This window comes from Diabrotica undecimpunctata, chromosome 3 (assembly GCF_040954645.1).
Source record: "Diabrotica undecimpunctata isolate CICGRU chromosome 3, icDiaUnde3, whole genome shotgun sequence".
In the NCBI taxonomy this organism is placed as follows: Eukaryota; Metazoa; Arthropoda; class Insecta; order Coleoptera; family Chrysomelidae; genus Diabrotica; species Diabrotica undecimpunctata.
In genome coordinates, this window is record NC_092805.1 from 145994638 (window position 1) to 146017226 (window position 22589).

Here is a 22589-nt window from a genome sequence, read left to right on the forward strand (position 1 = left end):
TTCTTGTACTGTGAGTTGTCATTAATTCGGAAAGTGGAAACTTTATTTTCATACCATTAGCGGAGAAAACTGTTGCCGCTTTTTTCAAAAAGCGCACGTTTAAATAAATACGAAGCTATTGCCGTTTTACGTTTAATTAATATATTTTCAAAAAACTAATTGTGAATGTAGTGAGAGATATTTCATTTAAATTGTACATCCATAGACAAAAATATCGAATATTTTGGAATTTTCCAATTTTTTTTTGTAGTCACTATTATTTCAAAATCATTTTAGATTACTGATACTGATTACTGATAAGTAATACCTACTACATAGAGTAGGCTTATATACTCAACTGGTTTAAAATATTTTGATGTTTATTTTGACGTTTATTTAGTGGTTAGTGTTATTCTTACATTTTATTATAAAAATCCTTCTTCACGTAAAGCAAAAATCATACTAATTCGGTTATTTTTAGTTTAATTTATTAAGTTTAATTAAATATTGTTTTTATTTAACTAAGTTTAAAACAAGTATTTCACCAATTCGGCACTGCGATGAAGTCCAAGTAGCACATATTGTAATTTTGTACGAGGAAGGATATGCACAAAAAGGTATCGCACGACGTTTCAGCAGAACTGAATCTATAGTATCAAATACTCTAAAAAGGTACCGCGAAACAGGAAATTTTGTACGAAGGCCTGGTTAAGGACGCCCAAGGTGAACAACCGCAATTGATGACGGTTTTTTGGTTGGAAATCGTTCATTGACATCGATGCACCTCAGAAATGAGCTATTAAATGTTAAACAAGTTAATGTGAGTTTACAAACAGTTAGACGAAGATCAAAAGAAGCAAACTTAAAGCCCAGACGTTCCGCCAAAGTTCCACGTCTTCTCCAAAATCATAAATCTCGTCGTTTGGAATTTGCAAGAACACATATTTAGTGGAATATCGACAACTGGAAAAACGTTCTTTTCACTGATGAGACCAGAATCCTATTATGGAAGTCAGATGGTCAAAACTACGTCTACAGAAGAGTTGGAGAACGATTCGCCAGCTGCAGTCTCGCCCAGACCGTTAGTTTTGGAGTTGATGGCATAATTCTTTGGGAAGGGATTAGTGTGGAGGTACGTACCGCACTTGTGGAAGTGATTGGACGGATGACTGGTGGTTCTTACGTTTAAAACATCCTGCAAGATCATGTTTTGTCATATGTTATTGGGTATGAAAGATTCACGTTAATGCACGATAATACACGACCACATGCCGCTACCATAGTGAGTAATTATCTTAATGAGGTCCAAATTCGAAGATTGGATTGGCCACCGTCTAGACCGGATTTAAATCCAATCGAGCAGATGTGGGATCATCTAAAATGCAGCATACGACAAAGAAATCCCGTTCCAAATACGATAGAGTAGCTTCGCCTTGCTGCACAGGATGAATGGAATGCAATTTCCCAAGGATATGTCCAAAATTTACTTGCAAGCATGCTGAGAAAGATGCAAGCAGTAATAAGAGCTAGAGGGGGAATACTCTTTACTGATCATTCACTTCTTTCAGTTTAAACCAGTTGTTTAAGCAATTTAAATTATCATTTAAGTTTAGAGTAAAATAACCTTATTTACCTAATATTAAACATATATTTTTCACAATTTTCTCCGCATAAAAACTTAAAATTGTTCAATTAACATTGTTAAAATAAATTCTATTTTACAATAAACGACTTGTTTGACCAGAATTTATTTTGAAAAAACAAAAATTTGAAAATTCCAAAATATTCGATATTTTTGTCGATGAGTGTATTTCAATATATAAACTTTGCAAGGTGGAGAACATCAAGAACTGGGTAAGAAATAGAAGAGTAGAATGGAACGATCATATAAGCCGGAAAACAACAGAGTAATAAAGATGGCAAGAGACGGTTACCCAATAGGAAGACGATCAGGAGGAAGACCACGAAAACGATTGAACGACAATTTACTGCAGGCACATTGAAAAGCAGACAGAGTCTGTTTGCCTTTATAAAAGGAAGAAGAAGAAGAAGAATATACAAACTTTGTGAAAAATTAAACAAACTATAGGGTATTGAGGTAAAAATACAGTAAAGAAATTTTTTCACATCCATGTGTGGCATTTGATATATTGCATATGACATTTTAATTTTTTTGCATTGCTTTATAATGGAATTAGTTTTGTTACACTTCTAGGAGAAACTAGAATAAGATTGTAAAAACGTACCCAGAAACGACATTTTGATAATAATAGGAGACTTCAATGCTAAGACTGGAAAAGAGGAGAATAACAGAAAGTTACAGTGAAAGAAACAATTTATGAAGAAACCAATAATATAAGTAAAAGTGAAAAAAGCCTATGCAACTTAGCTTTGGCGTGATGAAATATACTGGTATTACCAGTATAGAACTCTGACATAAAAAATAACATAAAACATCATGACTTCTTCCAGATATAACAGCGCTACAGGCCTTGTAGGCCCCTGGCTTCTAAAAACTTGGTTATTTCCCTCCATTTTTTTCAGTCCCTTGCTTTCCCTCTCCAATGTTTCACGCATATCTCTTGCAAGTCTTGCTTTACTGCTTCCAACCATTTCTTCTTTGGACGTCCTCTTCTTTTATTCCCTATGTTTCCCTCCTTGAGTATTGTTTTAACATTTCGATTTTCTGGCATTCGTATAATGTGACTAAGCTATCTAGCTCTTTGGGCTCGTATTTTGCCGTAATTACTGGTTTTCCATACATCCTCATTATTTCTTTATTCGTTCGTCTTCTCCAAATATTCTCTGCCGTCTTTATTCCTCCGAAGATTTTTCTGAGCACCTTTCTTTTCTAGATCCCTACTTTTTTTTCCTGCTGGTTCATAATTCACGTTTCACTGGCATACATCACTGTGTGTCTGATTACTGTCACTTAGTCCCGCAGTTTAGCTGTTTTTGATGCATTTTTTGCTTTCAATAATGAATTTGATGATCCTATCGCTTTGCTTTTCTTCATTAATCTTTTAGATCATGTACGTGTTTTAAATAAATTTTTAAGACTTCTTCTTCTTGATGTGCCTATCAGTTACGAAAGTTAGCGATCACCATGGCAATCTTTATCTTATCTGTAGCAGCGCGGCAGCTTTCCCACAGATGTTGTATTGAACCAGATTCTGAGGTTTTTTAACCAAGATGTTCTTCTTCTTCCTGGACCTCGTTTTCCAAAATATTTTTCCTTGCAGGATAGCTTAAAGGAGAGCATATCTGGATTCATTTCGCATAATATATCCGAAGAATTGTAACTTTCGAGATTTGATGGTGGTTAGTACTTATCGGTTCTTATTCATTCTTCTGAGGACCTCCTCATTTGTGACGCGGGATCTTAAGTATTCTCCGATATAGCCACATCTCAAATGCTTCCAGTTTTCTGCACATATCTTCGTTCAAGGTCCACGATTCAACGCCATAAAAAAGGACAGAGGAGACGTAGTATCGCAGCATTCTTACTTTTGTATCAAGAGAGAGGTTGTGACTCTTGAAGAAGGCCCCCATTCGATTGAAGGTAGATCTAGCTTTTACGGTGCGTGCTCTTATCTTCTGGTTGTTGGTCCATTCTTCATGTATTATGATGCCGAGGTAGTTGTAGTGCGTAGTACTCTTTCTACAGGGGATTGGTTGACGTAAAGTTGACCTTCTGTTATCCTTTTCTTGCTAATTATCATAAGCTTTGTCTTCTTAACGTCTATATTGAGTCCATATTGTTGACTGTAATACGTGATTTTGTTCATAAGAACTTGTAGGTCTTATAAGTTGTCCGCAAATACTATGGTGTCATCTGCATATCTGATGTTGTTTACCCGGTAATCTTTTAGTAGAATACCTTTTTCAGTTTCGTGCAAAACTTCGATAAATATTCTTTCCGAGTGTAGATTGAAGATTAGAGGAGACAAAATACAGCCTTGCTTCACTCCACTCATGATTTTCTCATAGTCAGTATGATCACCTTCAACTCAGAGATAAGCTGTCTGATTCCATTAAAGATTTCTAATTATTTCAGATCTTGGTTGTTAATTCCTGCTTCTTTTAGTATCTTGGCGTGCAATACTCGATCAAACGCTTTCTCGTAATCAACCACAGACATGCATATACGTCGCAGTTCACGCCTCTGCATCTCTGGAATAAGACTTGTACTGAGAACTTGTACTGTGAACCCAAACTGGTTGGGGGAAATTTGACTTTCACATAGCTTGTAGATTCTCTTATAAATTATCTTTAGGAACAATTTTAGGAGATGACTCATGAGGCTTATAGTACCAATGTTTGTCCAAGATAATGCTTCCGTCAGAATCAGTTATATTTCCTTTCTGCCTTCGTCTTAGTCCCCCTTACTTTGACTGCAGAGTCTCAATTTCTTCGCATCTTTTCCTTGCTTCATTTTCTTTGGCTTCTCTGATTTTCGTTCTTGTTAATATATTTATGGTTTTATATTTGTCTAGGTCATTTTTGGCTTCTCTTCTCTCATCCATTAGTTTCAGAATTTCATCTGTCACCCATGATTTTTTCTTCATTAATCTATCCGTCTTTAAGTGTTTATCCTTTACATATTGCACTATTTCTGTAATATGTTTGATTGTTTGTTCTTTGTTCGATTCGTCTCTAATTGCAGTCACTTGCTCGTTTAACGTGGCTTGGACTTTCATCCTCGTATCAAGGTCTTTCAGCATACGTAGGTCGTATGATTGTGCTTTCCTTTTCTGCACTGTTTTGAGTTTGTCTCGAAATACTCCCACCAGTGGAACGTGGTCTGTCTCCAAGGGATAAGTCTTGACAGATGTAAAGCTGTTTATTTATGTCTATTTTATTCCTAATAATTCTCCCGGGTCTGTCTTGAGGGGATTTTCACGTGTACAGCTTGCGAGGTGATAAAGGGAAGAATGTGTTGGTGACAACTCTTTCTGAGTCTTCTGCGAATTTTTCTAGGTCTCCTCTATCGTTTCTCACTCCAAGTCCATGTGCTTCAATGTACTGTGTCTTATCTTCAGCTCCAATCTTGGCATTAAAATAGCCCATAATGATGAAAACTTTCTGTCGAGGAATTTTCTGTATGATACTGTTGATGTTCTAAAAGAACTCAATTGCTTCTTTCTCCTGTTTATCTGCAGTGGGAGCATACTTAGATGATGTTTATATTAATAGGGTTGGCTTCTACTTGTAGTAACATGACTTTCTCTGATATTGGTGTAAAGTTAGTAACGCATTTGGCAACCTTGGGTGATACGATTATTCCGACTCCATATTCATGTGATCCATCACTTTTTCCCAAGTAATATACTTTGTGATCTTCTATTTGTATTTCTCCAGAATCTGGCCATCTCATTTCTGCTATTCCTATGCTTTCAATATGCATTCTCTTCATCTCCTGTATGGATGAACCAAATCTTTGGTTCATCCGCCTTCGAGGCCGATTTCACAACGTCAGGACAAAAGGGTGCCCTACTACTTGCCAACTCATCCGCCCGAAGCCTTTGGTCAGTAAGTGGGGGATTGCTTATACCGGCAATCGCTCGGTGAATGACTCGTCACACTGAATGACTCGCCACACTGAAGAGTAGGAGGTAGATGAAAATATAGTGACAGTGACCCGTCTGCCCTCGGAAACCTAATAGCCATTCGGGGTCGGAAGAAACAAGATTTGACCAAGAGAGGCTGATAGGAAAGATTAAAGTCATATCACTCAAGGCAAGTTGAAAAAGAGTAATTATCATATCTCGGGGTGTTAACTACAGACTGTATGGCTCGTCCAGCATGCCATAGCATGGAGAATAGGGTGCCCGTCATTTTTACAATAGAGACACCCCAACTCCATGGCCTGACTAAAAGACTAACCTGACTAAAAGACTGACCTGTTAAGACTAACAAATTGTTAAGACTAACAGAAGATGTCAGATCAGGAGACAAACCCTGATTCATACTATATATTAGTAATAGCAAAACTAAAAATGAATATAATTAGAACACGAGCTCAACGAAATATGGAAAAAATCTGGAATCTAAATACGCAGAACACATAGCAAAAAAACAACAAACGGTTGAAACTGAAAATGTAGAAACTGACTGGAACAACATCAATACAAGCGTAATAGATTCAGCAGAGAAAACAATAGGGCAAAGGCAAAATAGTGAATCAGAAGAGTATTTTAATGAAGATTGCAAAGCAAAAAACATAGAGAAGAAACAAAGATAACTCTTCTTATTTGTATATAAGGTCTTGAGACCTGTTGTTTTCAGTTTTAGAATAAAACGAAACATTGGCCATTAAATTCGTTCAGATTGCAGTCAAATATACATTTAATTATAATTTTTTTGTTGAGATATTAAAGTTGTGATTAAAGTAATTTCCGTATTGAGTTTATTATTTAAATTATACACAAGACTGCAATCTGTTTAAAGTATAAGAATATTGATGACAATATGTGTCATTTTCTGTTTTTTATTAATGTGTATTTATTAATAAAAATTTTTTAGCATTAATAAACAATGACGTATTATTTAATTTTTTAATTAGAGACGATATAAATCTAAAGTATTATATTGAATATATAACCTTTGACTATATAACCTAGTTGGTAATGTGCTGATATGTTTTCTGACGCGTATTTTTCTGAAATATTTGAGAAAAATGTTTGTTTAGTTTATGTAATTTTGAGTTCCTTTATGAGCTTCAGGTTAAAACTTATTGGAGCCCATTTTGTTTTACAGCTTAGCTGTATTCCGTCTTTTTTGTTTTTCTTTGTTAAACTGTTATATTTTGTTATCTAATTATTATCTATCGTTTATGTATCTAATTTTGATCTGCAATTTTCCTACCATCTATATCATTACCACCCCGACTTGAGCAACGTGGTCTTCGTTGAGTATTGTGTACGAGAAACATTTTATAATCAACTTTTGTCAGTTTTTTTGCGACACTACAAATGCTGAATATTATTTTTTAAATTAAGTTTTCTTTATAAAAGTTATATGTATATTATTATTATACACAACACGAATATTAATTTTTTTTAAATAATACCCTAGTTAAATCCTTATAGTTATATTTTGTTATCTAATTATTATCTATCGTTTATGTATCTAATTTTGATCTGCAATTTTCCTACCATCTATATCATTACCACCCCGACTTGAGCAACGTGGTCTTCGTTGAGTATTGTGTACGAGAAGCATTTTATAATCAATTTTGTCAGTTTTTTTGCGACACTACAAATGCTGAATCCTAGAACAGGCCAAGACCCAAAAAGGGTTGTCGAGCCAGTGATGATGATGATGACAAATGCTGAATATTATTTTTTAAATTAAGTTTTCTTTATAAAAGTTATATGTATATTATTATAATACACAACACGAATATTAATTTTTTTTAAATAATACCCTAGTTAAATCCTCTTCAGAATATAATAAATTTTGTGTTGTTTCCTTATTAAAGTTCTCATTGTAAGAAACAGCAACTGCAACCTATAACTTAAAGAAGGTGGATACTTAATTCTTGCGGGAAACAAAATAAGAAATATGGAGCCTAATATACCGACGGGAAGAACAATGCCATTGTTGTTTCCATTTTATTTAATTGTGTGTACTCGCGCTGCGTCTTTGTCTCGTCTTTTTGGATTTTTTTCCTTCAGGATTCAAATATTCGGGATAATTGTCAAACAACAAAGGGTGGAAATTTCATTTATAATTGTTGTTTACTTTGTAAGTAAATAAATGGCAAGAACATTTTGGGGGATTTGCTGTGGAGAGTTAATTAAGTTGTAGAATGTTTGGAACTTCAAGAAAATTTTTCACAGCCATAGACCGCGGTAAGCAAAGAATATGAAGTAAACGAAGTATATTAGGAAAAATAATCAGTAATTTGAGATTTATTTTAGTAGTAACACAGCTGTGCTTAGGAATATTTTAATCGTTATAACTTACGCCAAGTGTAATCTAATAGTAATCAAACTAAAATTGAATACACAACCCTTTGTTTGTTACATTTTTGTCCAATTTCTTTAATTCTATTTATTTTTCTGCATTTTTTTTTCTTTGTTTCTATTATCCTTTTAGCACAATTGTTTTGGTTTTTTAATAGTTATTTATATTTTAAAAATATAGAAAACATAGTACTTATATAGAAACATAGTACATACCTATATATATATATATATATATATATATATATATATATATATATATATATATATATATATATATATATATATATATATATATATATATATATATATATATATATATATATATATATATATATATATATATATTATTTTATTTTTACCATTTTTGGTTCAGTCTACCAAACTAAATATTATATTTAGATTTCTATTTACTTTCCTCTTCTTTTACTTTTTATCGAATTTCATTTCTTCCTACTTTTTTACTTATCTTTGTTGTCTTTTACTTTGCAAACAAAGTTTTGGTTAAGTTATTATTAGAGTCTCGTCTGATACTTCTTTACTGATTTTTATAGTCTAAGATCCCACTGCAAGATCACTACGTTAATAACGTAGGTAATACAACTCACATTTTTACAATCATTTAAAATTGGGGGAATATGTTGAATATGTTGATAATAGGTTGCCAGTCAAAAAATGGCCGCAAATATTTTTAATTCTATTAACAGTAATTAATTTTTAAACAAAAATTTTGTTTATTTATTTTTTTAATTAAATACGCTGTCTATGATATATATGCATGTTTTTTTATATCAAGTTAAAGCTATTTTTTCTGTATGATGATATTGAAAAGTGCTTGAAGGTTGCTTAAAATGGTCGCAAATTAGAGTTACCAACCGTTAAAAAAGCGATGTAAAAAGTATAGTGTAGAACAATTCTGTGTATTAGTTACGTATAAAATGTTGATAATGTTGTTTTTTCTAACTCGAAAGTAAACTTAATTGCTGAATGTACGTTAATAATCAATGACAGGACTATGACAATGACTATTCTGTAGATCTGTAGGTGGGCTAAAATATTATTTACATATATATACCATAAGATTACTTGTTGTTAGAATGAACAAAAGTGTTTTTAAGAGAATCAATAAAAAGATCAGTAAGTAGGAGAAATAGCGGGTTACCCATTCATAAAAGTTAAAGTTGTCTATAAATTTTATTTGTAAATATGAGGAAATCTTGTTAAGGTAAAATTAAAGAAGAAAAGGAATTTGTAAACATTGAATATGTTGCGTGTGTAAGATAATTATAATCCTCCTATCAACATGTAATTAATATTTATTTAATTTCAATTTTACTAAATCATTTTTCACTTAATTTTTTTATTTATTTAATTTAGATTTATATTAAATAATCACACACATATATTAGTATAATTGCTATATGTATTAGGTTTATTACGGTTTATTATATTTTTAGCATTTAGTTTATCATGTACCGTTGACCTGAAGATGCGTATATAGTATGCAAAACCGTCAGGTGGTAGAATAAATTAATTGTGAGTAAGTCTTATTCTTATTTCTTTTTACCTAATTTTTAATCATTAAATGGGTCACTTTTTTTGCAAATAAATGGTTATTGATCATTGAAATGGTATCTAGTTTGGGAACAGAAGTTTGATACATTGAAAGACTGAAGAGAAAAAAGTTTTTTGGAAGAGTACTTGAAGAAAGTTTGGAGATTAAATTGTGTTGTTGACACAGTATATTTGGGAGTGTAAATCTTGAAAATTAAATCTTGAAGAAGACTGTTAATAAATTTTGCTAGTGAAGATAATGGAATATTGACAAAACTAACTACTGGTATTATTGGAACATTAACTTTATGAATTTTTGGAAGACCTTAAAGCCGTGGCGTTAAAGAAATGCTGAAAATAAACGTTTTAATGTTGATTTTAAGTTCTTGAAAAAAAAAAATTGCAGCAATAGAAATGTTGGTTTTTAGGTCACTTATAAGTTTGTTCATTGAGGTTTTGTTAAGTGGAACGAATTAAGGACTTACGTAAATTTGACGTAATTTAAGTATTGTTATATTTAAATAGTTTCTTATATCATACTGTAGTATAACTCGTAGATCGTTTTGTAAGCTGAAATTGCTCAGCTAGAAGTTAATTGTTTTACACACTTTTGAAGTACTTTTTTTTATTCATTCATTTTTAAAATAAAAGACACTTTTTGAATGATTTTTCTGCACTGCTTTACGATTTTTCTTCTATTTGTTCTCCCATCTCTTACTTTTATCTCGTGTCTGGTTTACAAAACATGGTTTTATTAAAGATCACATATCAAGGTCATATATTTTGTAGTTATATTTGTTTTTGTTCTTAAAATTGCTAAATTTGTTAATTATTTCAAAAGTCTAACACAATTTATATGTATCCATAAATAAATCATAAATTCTGTATTAAAACTTTATAAAATTCCATATTTTTCGATTACTTAAAAGTAACATCAGTTTACACTATTAAATTGTTTTCCACAGATGCACCTTAAAACTTACCCTGAGCATCGGTCTTTTAAATTTTAATCACGTATATCTGCTTGGTGGTGGGCTATATATTTTGAAAAATTAGTTTTCTCATCCAAGAAAAACAGCAAAAAAGGGAAGGAACACTATCGGTAATCTCTCAACAACGTCTAAGATCACGGAAAGGTTTTTAAAGTTTCTCCAAGTTTGCGGGGAAAAAAGAACAAAGGGCATCAAAACTTCAAGCTCGCAACCCATTTATGCACTCTTCAGATTACTGGCATCATATACGAAATTTATTACAAGGAATTTATGGGCAAACTTTTAATCTCCTTGCTCTAATTTTATATTTTTAGTTTTTAATTTATTTCATGGCTTGGACCGTTTATGATTCCTTTCTTTATGATTCGCTGCAGTATAAACAATACTGCTTTCAATACTTGATTTTTGTTTAAATAAATATAGTAGAAAAATTTAATGATTATATTTAATGAATACTAGGGGAATTGCATAATGGGGCTGATATTTTAAGTGAATAGTGCAAATGAAACACGATAAAAAAATCTGTTAATGATATTACAGTTAAAAGAAATCGACATAAAATCTTAAAGTAAACCATAAATATCGCATGAATCGAAACAATGGAATATGCTCCGTTTAAAAATTATAATAGTATAGTTTTTATGACAGCTTTTCCCAATTCATTTCATAAGCAAAACCAAAGTAACAGGCGAGAATACGTATATGGAACTTAAATCACATGCTAAACAAATAGGTCTATTTATCAATAAAGAAAGTGGTGCAGTGGGCGGTATTGTAGACTAGCAGGCAGTTTTATACTATGCTTTTTGTATTTTTAAAATTTAAATACATAATGTGTTTATCAGTTAGCGCTGACACGCTTTAGATCGTCAGTTCAGGCATCCTTTGCTCCGTAGTGCTTTTTGTCTTGGTCTCTCCACTTCACTGGACTATACGTTTTTTCCATAGAGTTTCTGATAATTTAGCGACGCGTGTCCTACCCAATTCCATTTTAGCGATGCGATTTCTTAAATAGCGTCTGTTGTTTTTTTCTACTAGATATTTTTTTGTTTGGGATTCAGTCTCTCAAAGAGACACCAAACGTCTGGTGCTCCATAGCCCTCTAAGTCATGCTTATCTTATTGAGTGCCTTCTTGTGAGTGTTAATATTTCCGCTCCCTAAGAAAGCACAAGTAACACACATTGGTCGAATTTTTTTTGTGGCGCATGGGCAGATTCTATTTAAATACATAGTTTAATTTACCAAATGCTGCCCAAGCTAATCCTATGCGACGTGGGAGCTCACATGTCTGGTTATCTTTACCCAACCGAATTTCATGTCCTTAGTACTTAGGCGATGCAGTGTGCACAGTATTTCTTTCAGCAACAGTAATAGTTTGACTTAGCACCAGATTAGTCATTATTTGCGTCTTGTTTATATTAGTCTTTAGTTCGACCTCCAAGGAATCATGATATTATTATTGCATCATCCATATGATCGGCTGTAATGACGATGTCATCATGCAGAGCTTAACAGGTCCACCAAACTAAACATGCCAAAAAAACAACTTCAAAAAATTTAGTAATAACAAGCTGATTTTCTCTGTATCGTTCAAAAATAACGTGAAAAATACTATTTTTACATTGTCCGACAAAATGTACTTGCCTATTTTTCTGTCAAACAGTGAAAATCGGCTTTTCCACGAGTCTGTGGAAATTTATTATTAACGTTTTTTTTATGATTTTTAGTTTTTAAATGAAGAGTACAACTTAATGAATAAATTGTCCGACAAAAAAATAGGGCCTGTTATGTAAAAATTAAAAAAATATACAGTCGAGATTACTTTTTTGTAGAATGTGTGAGCATTCAAATTGTAGATACATCCTATTTATAAATAACAAGCTGATTTTTTCAAAGCTGTTTTATAAAATCTCTTAGTATACAAATGTAGAATTGACGAACAAAAATCTTTTTCCGATTTTTCAGTCGGACACGTTTCGTCGTACCCTTCGCTGAAATTGTGCATAAACCAGAACGAAGAATTTGAAAATTGTTTAAAATTTCGTTGTCTCAAATATTGCACTGGTTTTAATAAACCAATAATGTGGATACCTACGTAACCTGTTCAGGTATATCGTCGGTATACTGCGAAAACCAGGTAAATGTCGGAATACCGAAATCGAGAAAAAACGTTTTTAAAGTTTAGTTTTTTATTGTGAATTAAGCAGTCAGCCTGTTTTTGATATTAGGTATTCTAGTGAAAGATGCATATATCTGAAATTATAATCTATCATTAGTTTGAAAAAGTTAAGGCACCTATCTGACTAATCCTAAATTTAAGTTGGAAATGCTATCATTTACCTGGTTTTACCTGTAAATCTAAATAAATCAATTACTCTTCAAATAACATATTTAACACAAATATAATAAACCAAGTATAATATTTTCCAGTTTTGTGATCGAGTTATGAGGCTTTTACTAGGTAATAGCAATGTTTTAAGGTATTAGTCGATATTTATGACATTTAACTGGTTTTCCCTGAAAATTTTGTTAACATCTGTGTGTAGTTATTATTTATAATGAATGATAGGCAGTTTTATAGAAAAAATCAAATTTATTTCGAATATAATAATAACAATATTATTATTATGAGGCTTCCTCGCCCGATTCGTCACTGAAAGCAGGCTCTGGCAAGATGTCTGTTACATCATTTCCCGTTTTCAAATTACGATATCACCCGTGATATTCCTCTGGTATCACTCCCTTATCCCATAGCTGTACCAAATCTCTCTTTTTTGCTATGCTAATTGGCAAATATGCATCATAAAGTCGTTTAAGTTTTTCAAGATTGCTTGTATTAGTTGATAACTTGGCGTGCTTTTTTCTTTTTGACTGCCGTGCAGTATCAGTAAGGAAATAATTGAAGCTTGTTGACATGTCATAATTAAAATAGGTTCTGTTTGTCCCTCCTTTCACGCATCTCATTATTTTTATCTTCAACCACATTATTTTTTCGCTGTTTTGGTCTTTTGTCCGGTTTTTAATTAAAGTGTATGACAAATTTTTTAAATCATAAAAGTCGTAGTATTTAACTTCTTTACATTTGTATGGTTCTATACATACTTTTCTATCATCAACCTTGATATTTTTAGTTCCTCTTGCATTTTGAAAAACAGACAAGTAATCTGGCATCGCATAGATAGATCTGTGTTTTTTAGCGGTTTCGATATTACTCTGCATAGAGTCAACTTCCATATAGGAATATCCAGACTCTAAAAATGTGTGTTCAATAATATTTAAATGGTCTATGTTTTGAACATCCCATAATAGTAAGGCTGCAATATGCTGATTACGATTCTGTCTTCTGCAGGTATCAGAAAATAAACTTATTTCACTTACATATTCTGGAACACATTTTGATAAGTAGTGGAGTATAATGCTTCCTATTTCAGAACTTCCTTGTCTACCGTTAATTTCTGACCAGTCAAAACAGTAAGCTGCATTTGGTAATGCGGCTTCATATACACACAAATTGTACACATAATTTTCTAGAATAATATAGTTTTCCAGTCAATCCACTTGGAATCTGTAGTACGCCCTGTAGATCGAAAGTAATTGAAACAAAATCCCGTTGTTCATTAGATCTTTTCTTATCATTTTGTTTTTTAAGATTACATACTTCTTCTCTTCTCTGATGTTCTCTGTAACTGTCTTCTAAATCGGATTTGTCAGTTGGATTAGCCCTATCATATTTATTACAAACTAAACATTGATTTTTTTAGCAACAAAAAAGCTTAAATTATAGTCGTTAGAAAATATTCTTTGATATGTAATTTCGCTAACACCTTCCAGTTTCTTCTGCTCACAGTCATTTGTAAAAAGTTGGTACATTTTTCTTATACTTAAATTTTTGTCCAAATATCTACGCTTTGAACTTTGGCGAATATAATGTGTGCCCATGTTTGGAAAAGACTCAATATGAGCCTTCACGATTTTTCGGGTTTTACTGCTTGTTTTATTTGGCGGTGTATGCTTGCCTCTTTTATCCGTATCTGCATAACAGCCTAGAATATCAGTTTTTCTTACAACATCCTGTATTAACGACGTTAATATACAAAGTGTCTTACTCTCACATACCTGTATGTCTTGACCATTCAAAGAAAAGTAACACTTTTTGGAAAATTCACGTGGTTTTTAAACTTCAACGAACTGCAACGACTCTCTTTGGTGGCTCCGTTTTAATACGTGCAATAAGAAAATGTTTCAGGTCTACATATTCTAACTTTCAATAATCACGACATAGTCTTTGTCTGTAATCTTCGCTGAAATAACTGGCACATTTGTAAAAGCACTCTGAACAATTAACTGGTTTTGGCAATTTTGCTGGTCTATGGTCTTTTTTTTTATCTCATAAGGCAAAACCTCAGCACGCCTCCTTTTTGCGACCTTTATTACCCAATCTTTGGGGTTAACTTTTCTCCAACGTTTTAGTGGACGTACTTCTTTCCATACTTTGTCAAGAAGTAGATTTAATATCCAACTAGCTATTTCAGTTGACACTAAATTGTTCGTGGGTGCACCTATTTCAGTATCTTTTTTCTCATCATTTAGGCTATCAAAGACAGCTGTGTGTAAATCATATAGACTTCCTAGAGAGAGCGATCCCTCTTCACTTGGCTGATATGTGGGGTCTACATCTGAAAAGTCACTACCAAAAATGGATTCCATCATTGAAACTATATTGTTCTCAGAATCAACAAGAATTGAACTGCTGTTTTCAGTTATTCTATCTGTGTATGTGTTATAAAGATCATTTATGGGTTAAGCTTAGTAACCATTTCTAAATTTTAACTCAACCCGTTTTTAGGTAGAATGAAGTAAGTGTACTTAAAGGATTTTACTAGTCGATATGAAAGAGAAATTTTAATAAATCATACACGTAAAATGTATTAATGACACTTATCACCTTTTTACTGAATATGGTTTGTAGTAGTAGAAATATATTGTTGTCCGGCATAATAATATATTTGGGCTTACTTTGTTTTACATGCAACAGAACTTTAATTTTACGGAAGTAAGTAGCGATATATCGTTTTATTTGAAAATGAAAAGTTGATTAGGTGTAACTTATTTGTTTATTACACAAATTATCTGCTGAATGGTAAGTCGTATCATTTATTGGGTTTTACCTGTATGTAGAGCGGAAAAAGCTGAGAATTTTCGTATACTTAACTCAATATTTTAAAATTTGTCATTTATCTGGTTTTCGCAGTATACCGACGATATATTACAAACGTTTAACCAAGAAATAACTTTGGTTATACATATTCCCAGAATTTTTATAATAACCTTTTTGAGAAAGAGTGGAAATCGAAATGTCAAATTGTTTTAGTTAAAAATGTGATTTTTATTACAAACGATAATTGTGGTTTAATCCCATATAGACATAATATTTAAATTGAACATTCCATAGGACTTTAAGTCATCCACATCCCTTAGAAAAGGACATGCAGGTGTAATAATTTTATTGGGGTTAGGGGATTGATATGAGTAGCCTCTATAGCACGCTGATGCGCTATAGAGGCTACACATCGGCAAAATACCTGTCACATGGGAGTACTGGGTACAAGAACTCCCACATGAAATACTGCTAGTTAGACTGGAGAGCGTGAGGCGCTATAATCCTGCTATAATATTAACTAGCATATTATTATTGTGCCTTAGCTTGCCTAGGTTGTGCAACCTAACCTAACCTAACCTAACCTAACCTAACCGAACTGGGTCCGGTTCGACGACCGGTTTTTTATTTTTGTTATTAGTAATTAATTTTTTTTGTGGCTTGCGCCAATTTGTTAGTTTTTATTTTATTTTTTTTTTGGCCGAGGCTTATTTTTTGTTTGATTTTTATATTATTTTGGAGGTAGGTCTCTAAATCTATTTCTTCCTGATGCCTGACTCTAGTTTAAGTATTTATCTTTTTCGGATTTGAACTTCATAAATTCTTCAGATAGAGCCACGTGATTATTTTGTCAACAAATTATTTGTTCAAGTATTACTTTTGTGTAAAAAACGAAGCACTACAAATTCAGAATTTTTTTGATGGGCGTTACATTACTACGTTATATCACTAATAGATCGTCTGCAAAGCTTAACGTATATAGGTATTCGTTTCGTATCGGTACTCCCATGCCTTTGCATTTATTTTTACATGTAGTCAAGGCTTTCTCTAAGTATATTTTGAAGAGGGTTGGAGATGTGGAACAACCCTGCAGGAGCCCTTTTATTTTAACTATTTTTTGTAATTAGGTGTAAGTCTGTTGAAAACAAAGGCATTATCGTAGTATATTTTTTCTATTGTGTAGAAATTATAAATTATTTCCCATACTTAAATGTTCCTCATTATCAATAACTATTATAACTAGACTTAGGCAAGTATGCAAATAAAAAAGTATGAAATATGCCCATAAATATGCAGTATTTTATGCAAAAATATGCATATTTATCTAGAAAATATGCATGCAATAAAAAATATTTACAATATTTTTTATATTCAAAAATACTTACAATATTATAAGTACATAACATACACAATTATTTTAACATATAAATATTATTTTGAATTGTGGTAACATCAAATGATGTTCAAAATTTTCTAATAAAAACTTATGGCTTATATCTGAATATATATATTTGTAAATAGAAAAACTTCTTTCGACATCAACTGATGTAACTGGGGCATTTTTCAAATTTACTATAATAGATGGTTCTAAATTAAGTGGTTCGGAAAATGTCCCAGCTAGTACTTAAACCACATCAGAAAGAACCTGGTAATCACTATTTTTTTCCATGGTTACTTTAAATTTTTGAAAAATTTTCTTCCAATAGTACCTTTAACGTTTTGACACAATGACTTAAATTCTTTTATTAAAACTGTACTCTCTAACAACGATAATTTGGAGGATTCTAATTGAGTTATAGTTTTCTGGACAAAGCTATAATTTGATTTTATGAATGACAGTTGCTGTTGGAGGATGTTATTTTGGAAGGCTTGATCAGCTTCCAATGAAGATTGGCAACTATCATCCGTTAAAAGGTTAATTATTTTTTTTTAAATCAACAAAATGATCAGCATAGAAATTAGCTGCTTCCAACCATGTTTCCCAACGTGTTAAAATGGGTTGCGGTGGCATTGGAACAGCAGGAAGCATATCTCTGTAATATTGTATTCTTACAGGTGATTTCGGGAATACCTTTTTGACTCTCGCTATTAAATTGTTAACTAGTGGAAATTTTTTTCTTACTTCCTCCTCAACTCTGTTTATTCCATGCGCTAAACAAGTGACATGTACTAAGTTTGGATAAAATATTTTTAAATTTTGTCCTGATTTCACCATATATGGTGCAGCATCAGATAAAATAAGCAATAATTTATCATTGGGCACAGCAGCAGAAAGAAAAAAGTTCGCTAATGCTTCTTGTAGAAACCGTGATATTGTTAGAGCGTTGGTTTTTTCCACTTGCTTACAGGAAATTAAATACCATTTTTGAAAGGTTTCATCGCTAAGTACACCAATTAATAAGTGCACAATGTATCTTCCTGACGAGTCAGTGGTCTCGTCCACACATATGTAAAAGTAATTATTATTACCTATTTCGGCTTTTATGTTGTGGATAACTGGGGAGTATAACAAATTGAGATTATTTTTTGTTTTGCTTGCAATATTTTTTTAAAAAAGACCTAAAGTTTTCATTAGATAATTTTGAAAGCGGTATATTAGAAGATACTAAGGCACGACACAAGTCTTCGTTAAAAGTTTCTTGTTTGGTTTGTTTTTTGGAACTTGACTGAAAGCACTTGGACACTGAAGGTTGATATTTTTCACCGGATGTAGTTTTTACTTTTTTAGCTAAATGTTTCGCGGCTCTGACATGCTGATCTATTTGAAATTTTTTTTCAGATGAATTATAAAAAAGAATATAAATATTCTATAGTTGTACCCATTTTTAAAATCTAAGATTGTAGAAATAAACTAAAAATGAACCGTTTTTGCATAACAATTAAAATATTTAAATTAAATCAAATAAAAATCGGTACAGTAATCATGAAAATGTCAAGAAATGACTGTGCAAGAAGAAAGAACCTCCAAATATTTACAAGAGGCTCTTGGTCTTTGCTGTTTACATTTAAAGAAAAAATACTGTGAGCATAAATTAAAAGCACTTAAAAGGAAAAAGACAGTTGAGATTTGAATTTGGTTTCGAAAAGTAGTTTACGGATTTTAAAAGCACTTAATTAATTAAGTCCAATATATGATATGTTTTTGCTTTTATCAAAATTAAAGCAAACTATGCTATTGTTAGAAAAAAAATGTTAGCGACCTTTCAGTAGACCATTGAATGATTTGAATTTTAAATAGGTATCCTATTTTTTATCGCAAGGAGTTTAAAAAATGCTTGAAAAAAGAAAAAATACGTCGATTTATTGCAAACTAGCCTTGTGTCGGTACTTTTCTTAAACATATTCTCCAAGTTTAAAATCTTTGTTTGTACCAACAACGTGTAAATTTTTAAAATAAAATAAAAAATAATACTTATGTACTTACGGTTTTGCCACAACATAAGCAATAAACTTTATCCATATCCATAGATAGCTCTTTGTAAGGTTTTATCCAAGTTGAAACATTGCTTATTTTCGGCATTTTCAAAGCACAATAATTATTCACAATTAGAAATACACGTTGTTTACGCCTCCAATTTTACAACATGAGTGAAACCAAGTGAAACTAACCGTCAAAATAAAAATTTTGACCTAGAGACATAAACTGGCAAACACAAACCCTTAATTCCAGGACAAAACGTGACAAAACTATAAGCCGCTGTCTTTTATTAGTTACTATACCAAGAATTTAAATACCAAGTGATTATAAAACAAAATTCAATATTGGCATTTTCATGCTATCTATAAGTTTGAATATAAAAATATATAGTTAACACCAAATTTTCAAATTGTATGCACTTTATGCTCACTTTTATAAAAATATGCAAAATTTGACATTTTTGCATTTTTTATGCATTATACGCAAAATATGCAATTTGCATATTTGCCTAAGCCTGATTATAACAATAAAAAATTATGAAAATTTAAATTTTCTGCTACCGCATAAATCTTCAAAAATTGGAAATATTATCATCAGAACGATATAGGTTGTAAGCATTTTTGATTCCTTACATTACAATAAAATACAATTTTCTATAAAATGGAAACATATCCTTAAATCTGAAATAGAACTAGTGACGAGATTCTAAAATTTTATCAATTTCGAAATATCGACGATCTTCCAGTAGTATTTTCTTGACGATTCTAACAGCTTTATACATTATCTGACGTTTATAGGATCGTTTTCAGTTCACTTTAAAGATCTAAAATAGTAAGTTTTTCGTGAATACTTCAAAGTACGTCGTTTTGTCTAGATTTATTATACTTACAACTCTCGCAAAGAGTTTTAATCCTCTTAAATTATTACTGAATAAACTTAAATTGAATTCGTTTTAAAATAAGAGTTACAATTACTTTCAAATGTTTACAGGAAAATACATAAAGATAAATAAATAATGCAGTTATATAGAGAACTGTGCGACATCTCTTATTTTATATTGTTTTGTTAATTAATAAACCCATTTTTATGTTTTTCTATACAAAAAATTTTTCTGAAACACCTTGTGACATCATATTTCACGTTTTTCTATCTTTTGGTTTGTATCTCAGTATATGTTTAGTTTAGTATTTTGTTCATTGATAGAGTAAATACTTAGAGAGACACAAGGAAACTATATAATAACAAAACTTAATACGACAATGGCCGCACCTATTCTGGTACAGGGATATATACGTAGGTGGTCCGATAGGTAGCCTTACCGCTCAATTACGCTACTATCTCAAGAGAAATATACTATCGTGTAATACACTCTCGTAGTCTAATGTCAAAATGTCACTAATGTCAAAATTTCAGTCAAATCGGACACGTAGTTTGGTTTCGACTGCGTGTGAAGGCGTGCGTGTTTGCTCATTCCGGACAACTAGCTTAACCATGAGACCACTTCAGAGTAGTATTTGACGCTATTTAAGCGTAATCCGAAGAAGTTTCTACATCGTTTCGCAAAACATTGATGAAACATGAATCCACTGGTACACACCAGGGAAGAAAAAACAGTCAAAACCGTCGCGGCACAAGGCGAACGTGTTCCAAATGAGACGACTGTCCTATCTGCCAGAATAATGATGGCTACCATTTTCTGGAATTCACAAGGGATCATCTACGTCGACTACCTGGAGAGAGGCAAAACGGTCATTCTCTCTACTGCTCCGAGTTATTGGGCCTAGTTGACGCCGAATTGCAGAAAAAAGACCCCATTTAGCGAAGAAAAAAGTGCTATTTCACCATGACAACGGACCGGCTTATACCTTTAACGTCACCATGGCGAAATTGGTCGAATTGGGCTACGAACTGTTGTCCCATCCACCAATTTCTCTAGATTTGGTCCCGTGTGACTTTTTTTATGTTTCCAAACTTAAAAAAGTCACTCGCCGGGCAGAAATTTAAGTCGAAACAGGAGGTCATCGCCGCCACCGAAGCCTACTTTGCAGACCTCGAGAAAACGTATTTTTCAGACGGGTTAAAGAAGTTGGAGCAAACCGTATAAAAACATGCATTTTTGATGTGTAAGTGGTGAACTTTACCTTGTCTCATACATGTACTTTGTATAATGTAGCATGTGATCAACAAATTTGACTTGACTTGACTTGACTTGAACTTTCAGTCACGAATAACTCATTTCCATGCACCCATGGAAAAATTTTGAGTTTAAAACGGTGCATGGTATTGTGGCCAAAGGTGCGGAAAGGAAGTGTCATCCTAAAATAAGCAAGATGCAAAGACTTACTTGCCTTGAAATCACAGGAGTTCTGAAGAGTTTATCAATAGCAGCTACAGCGACCTTACTGGACCTTCCTCCCTTGCACAGCATTATAAGGGGGAGGGGAGAATGGGATATTATAGACAGCGATAAAAAACCTTAATAATGTAATGGTTACATTAGGACATAGCAACATTAAATAGGAAACCGAACTTATGATGACTTCTGACCATATACAGGTCTAAACTAACTTTCCAAGTGGATGTCTGTTTACGAGAAGTATAGAGCAGTGGAAACATACTCCAGGCTACAGGGTTGTATCTAATACGCAGACGGGTCTAGGAATGCAGAAGCTGCAGAAGAGTTGGGTGCAGGAATATTTAATATTAGTAAAAATGTAAACATTTATATTCTACTAGGAGGATATTTTTCTTCAAGTTCCATCTTTAATCGAAGGTTGGAAATCATCATAGACATACGCATCCTACTACTGCCTCTCTAATTAGTTCTGCATTTCTTCTTCTTATTTTGCCGTCTTTTAACGAAGGTTGGCGATCACTGCTTTAAACGCTTACCTATCTTTTGCAATGTGAAATATCTGTTCAACACTGAGGTTAGTCTAATCTCTGATATTCCCCAGTCATGATTTCTTGTTTTCTCCCAAGCTTTTTTTCCCTCTATTCTTCCTTGCATGATGATGCTCAGAAGAGATTATTTATCGTTTCAAAGTATGTAGCCCAGATACAATGTTTTTCTTATTTTAATTGTGTTCATAAGCTTTCTGCAATGTTTTCCTTGTCTTAACACTTCTTTGTTTGAGACTTTTGCAGTTCTAGGAATTTTTAAAATACGCCTATATAGCCACATTTCGAACGCCTCTAAATTTTTAACCGATTGGGCTTTCAGTGTCCAAGCCTCTACCAAATATAGCAGTTGTGACCATACATAACTTTCGACGAACATCAACCTGATAACCATACTTAATTTCTTATTTGTATACGTTGACTTGTATTTTATAAATCCTCTTCGAGCTATTTCAATTCTGACCTCTGTCTCTTCGTCTTGACCTAACTGTGACTTTCTAATTGATCCGATTTATTTATACTTGTTGACCTTCTCTAACGGTTTACCCTTTAATGTCAGATGTATGTTGTCAACAGGGCTTTTTGAGATCACCATGTATTTGGTTTTATCTTCTAT

General features: G+C 32.4%; 1 protein-coding gene across 1 annotated transcript in view; it reads left to right on the plus strand.

Annotated features, from left to right (window-relative positions):
* Positions 1-22589, plus strand: part of LOC140436080 (uncharacterized) — a 1443853-nt gene that overhangs the window by 1358589 nt on the left and 62675 nt on the right. The window lies entirely within an intron of this gene.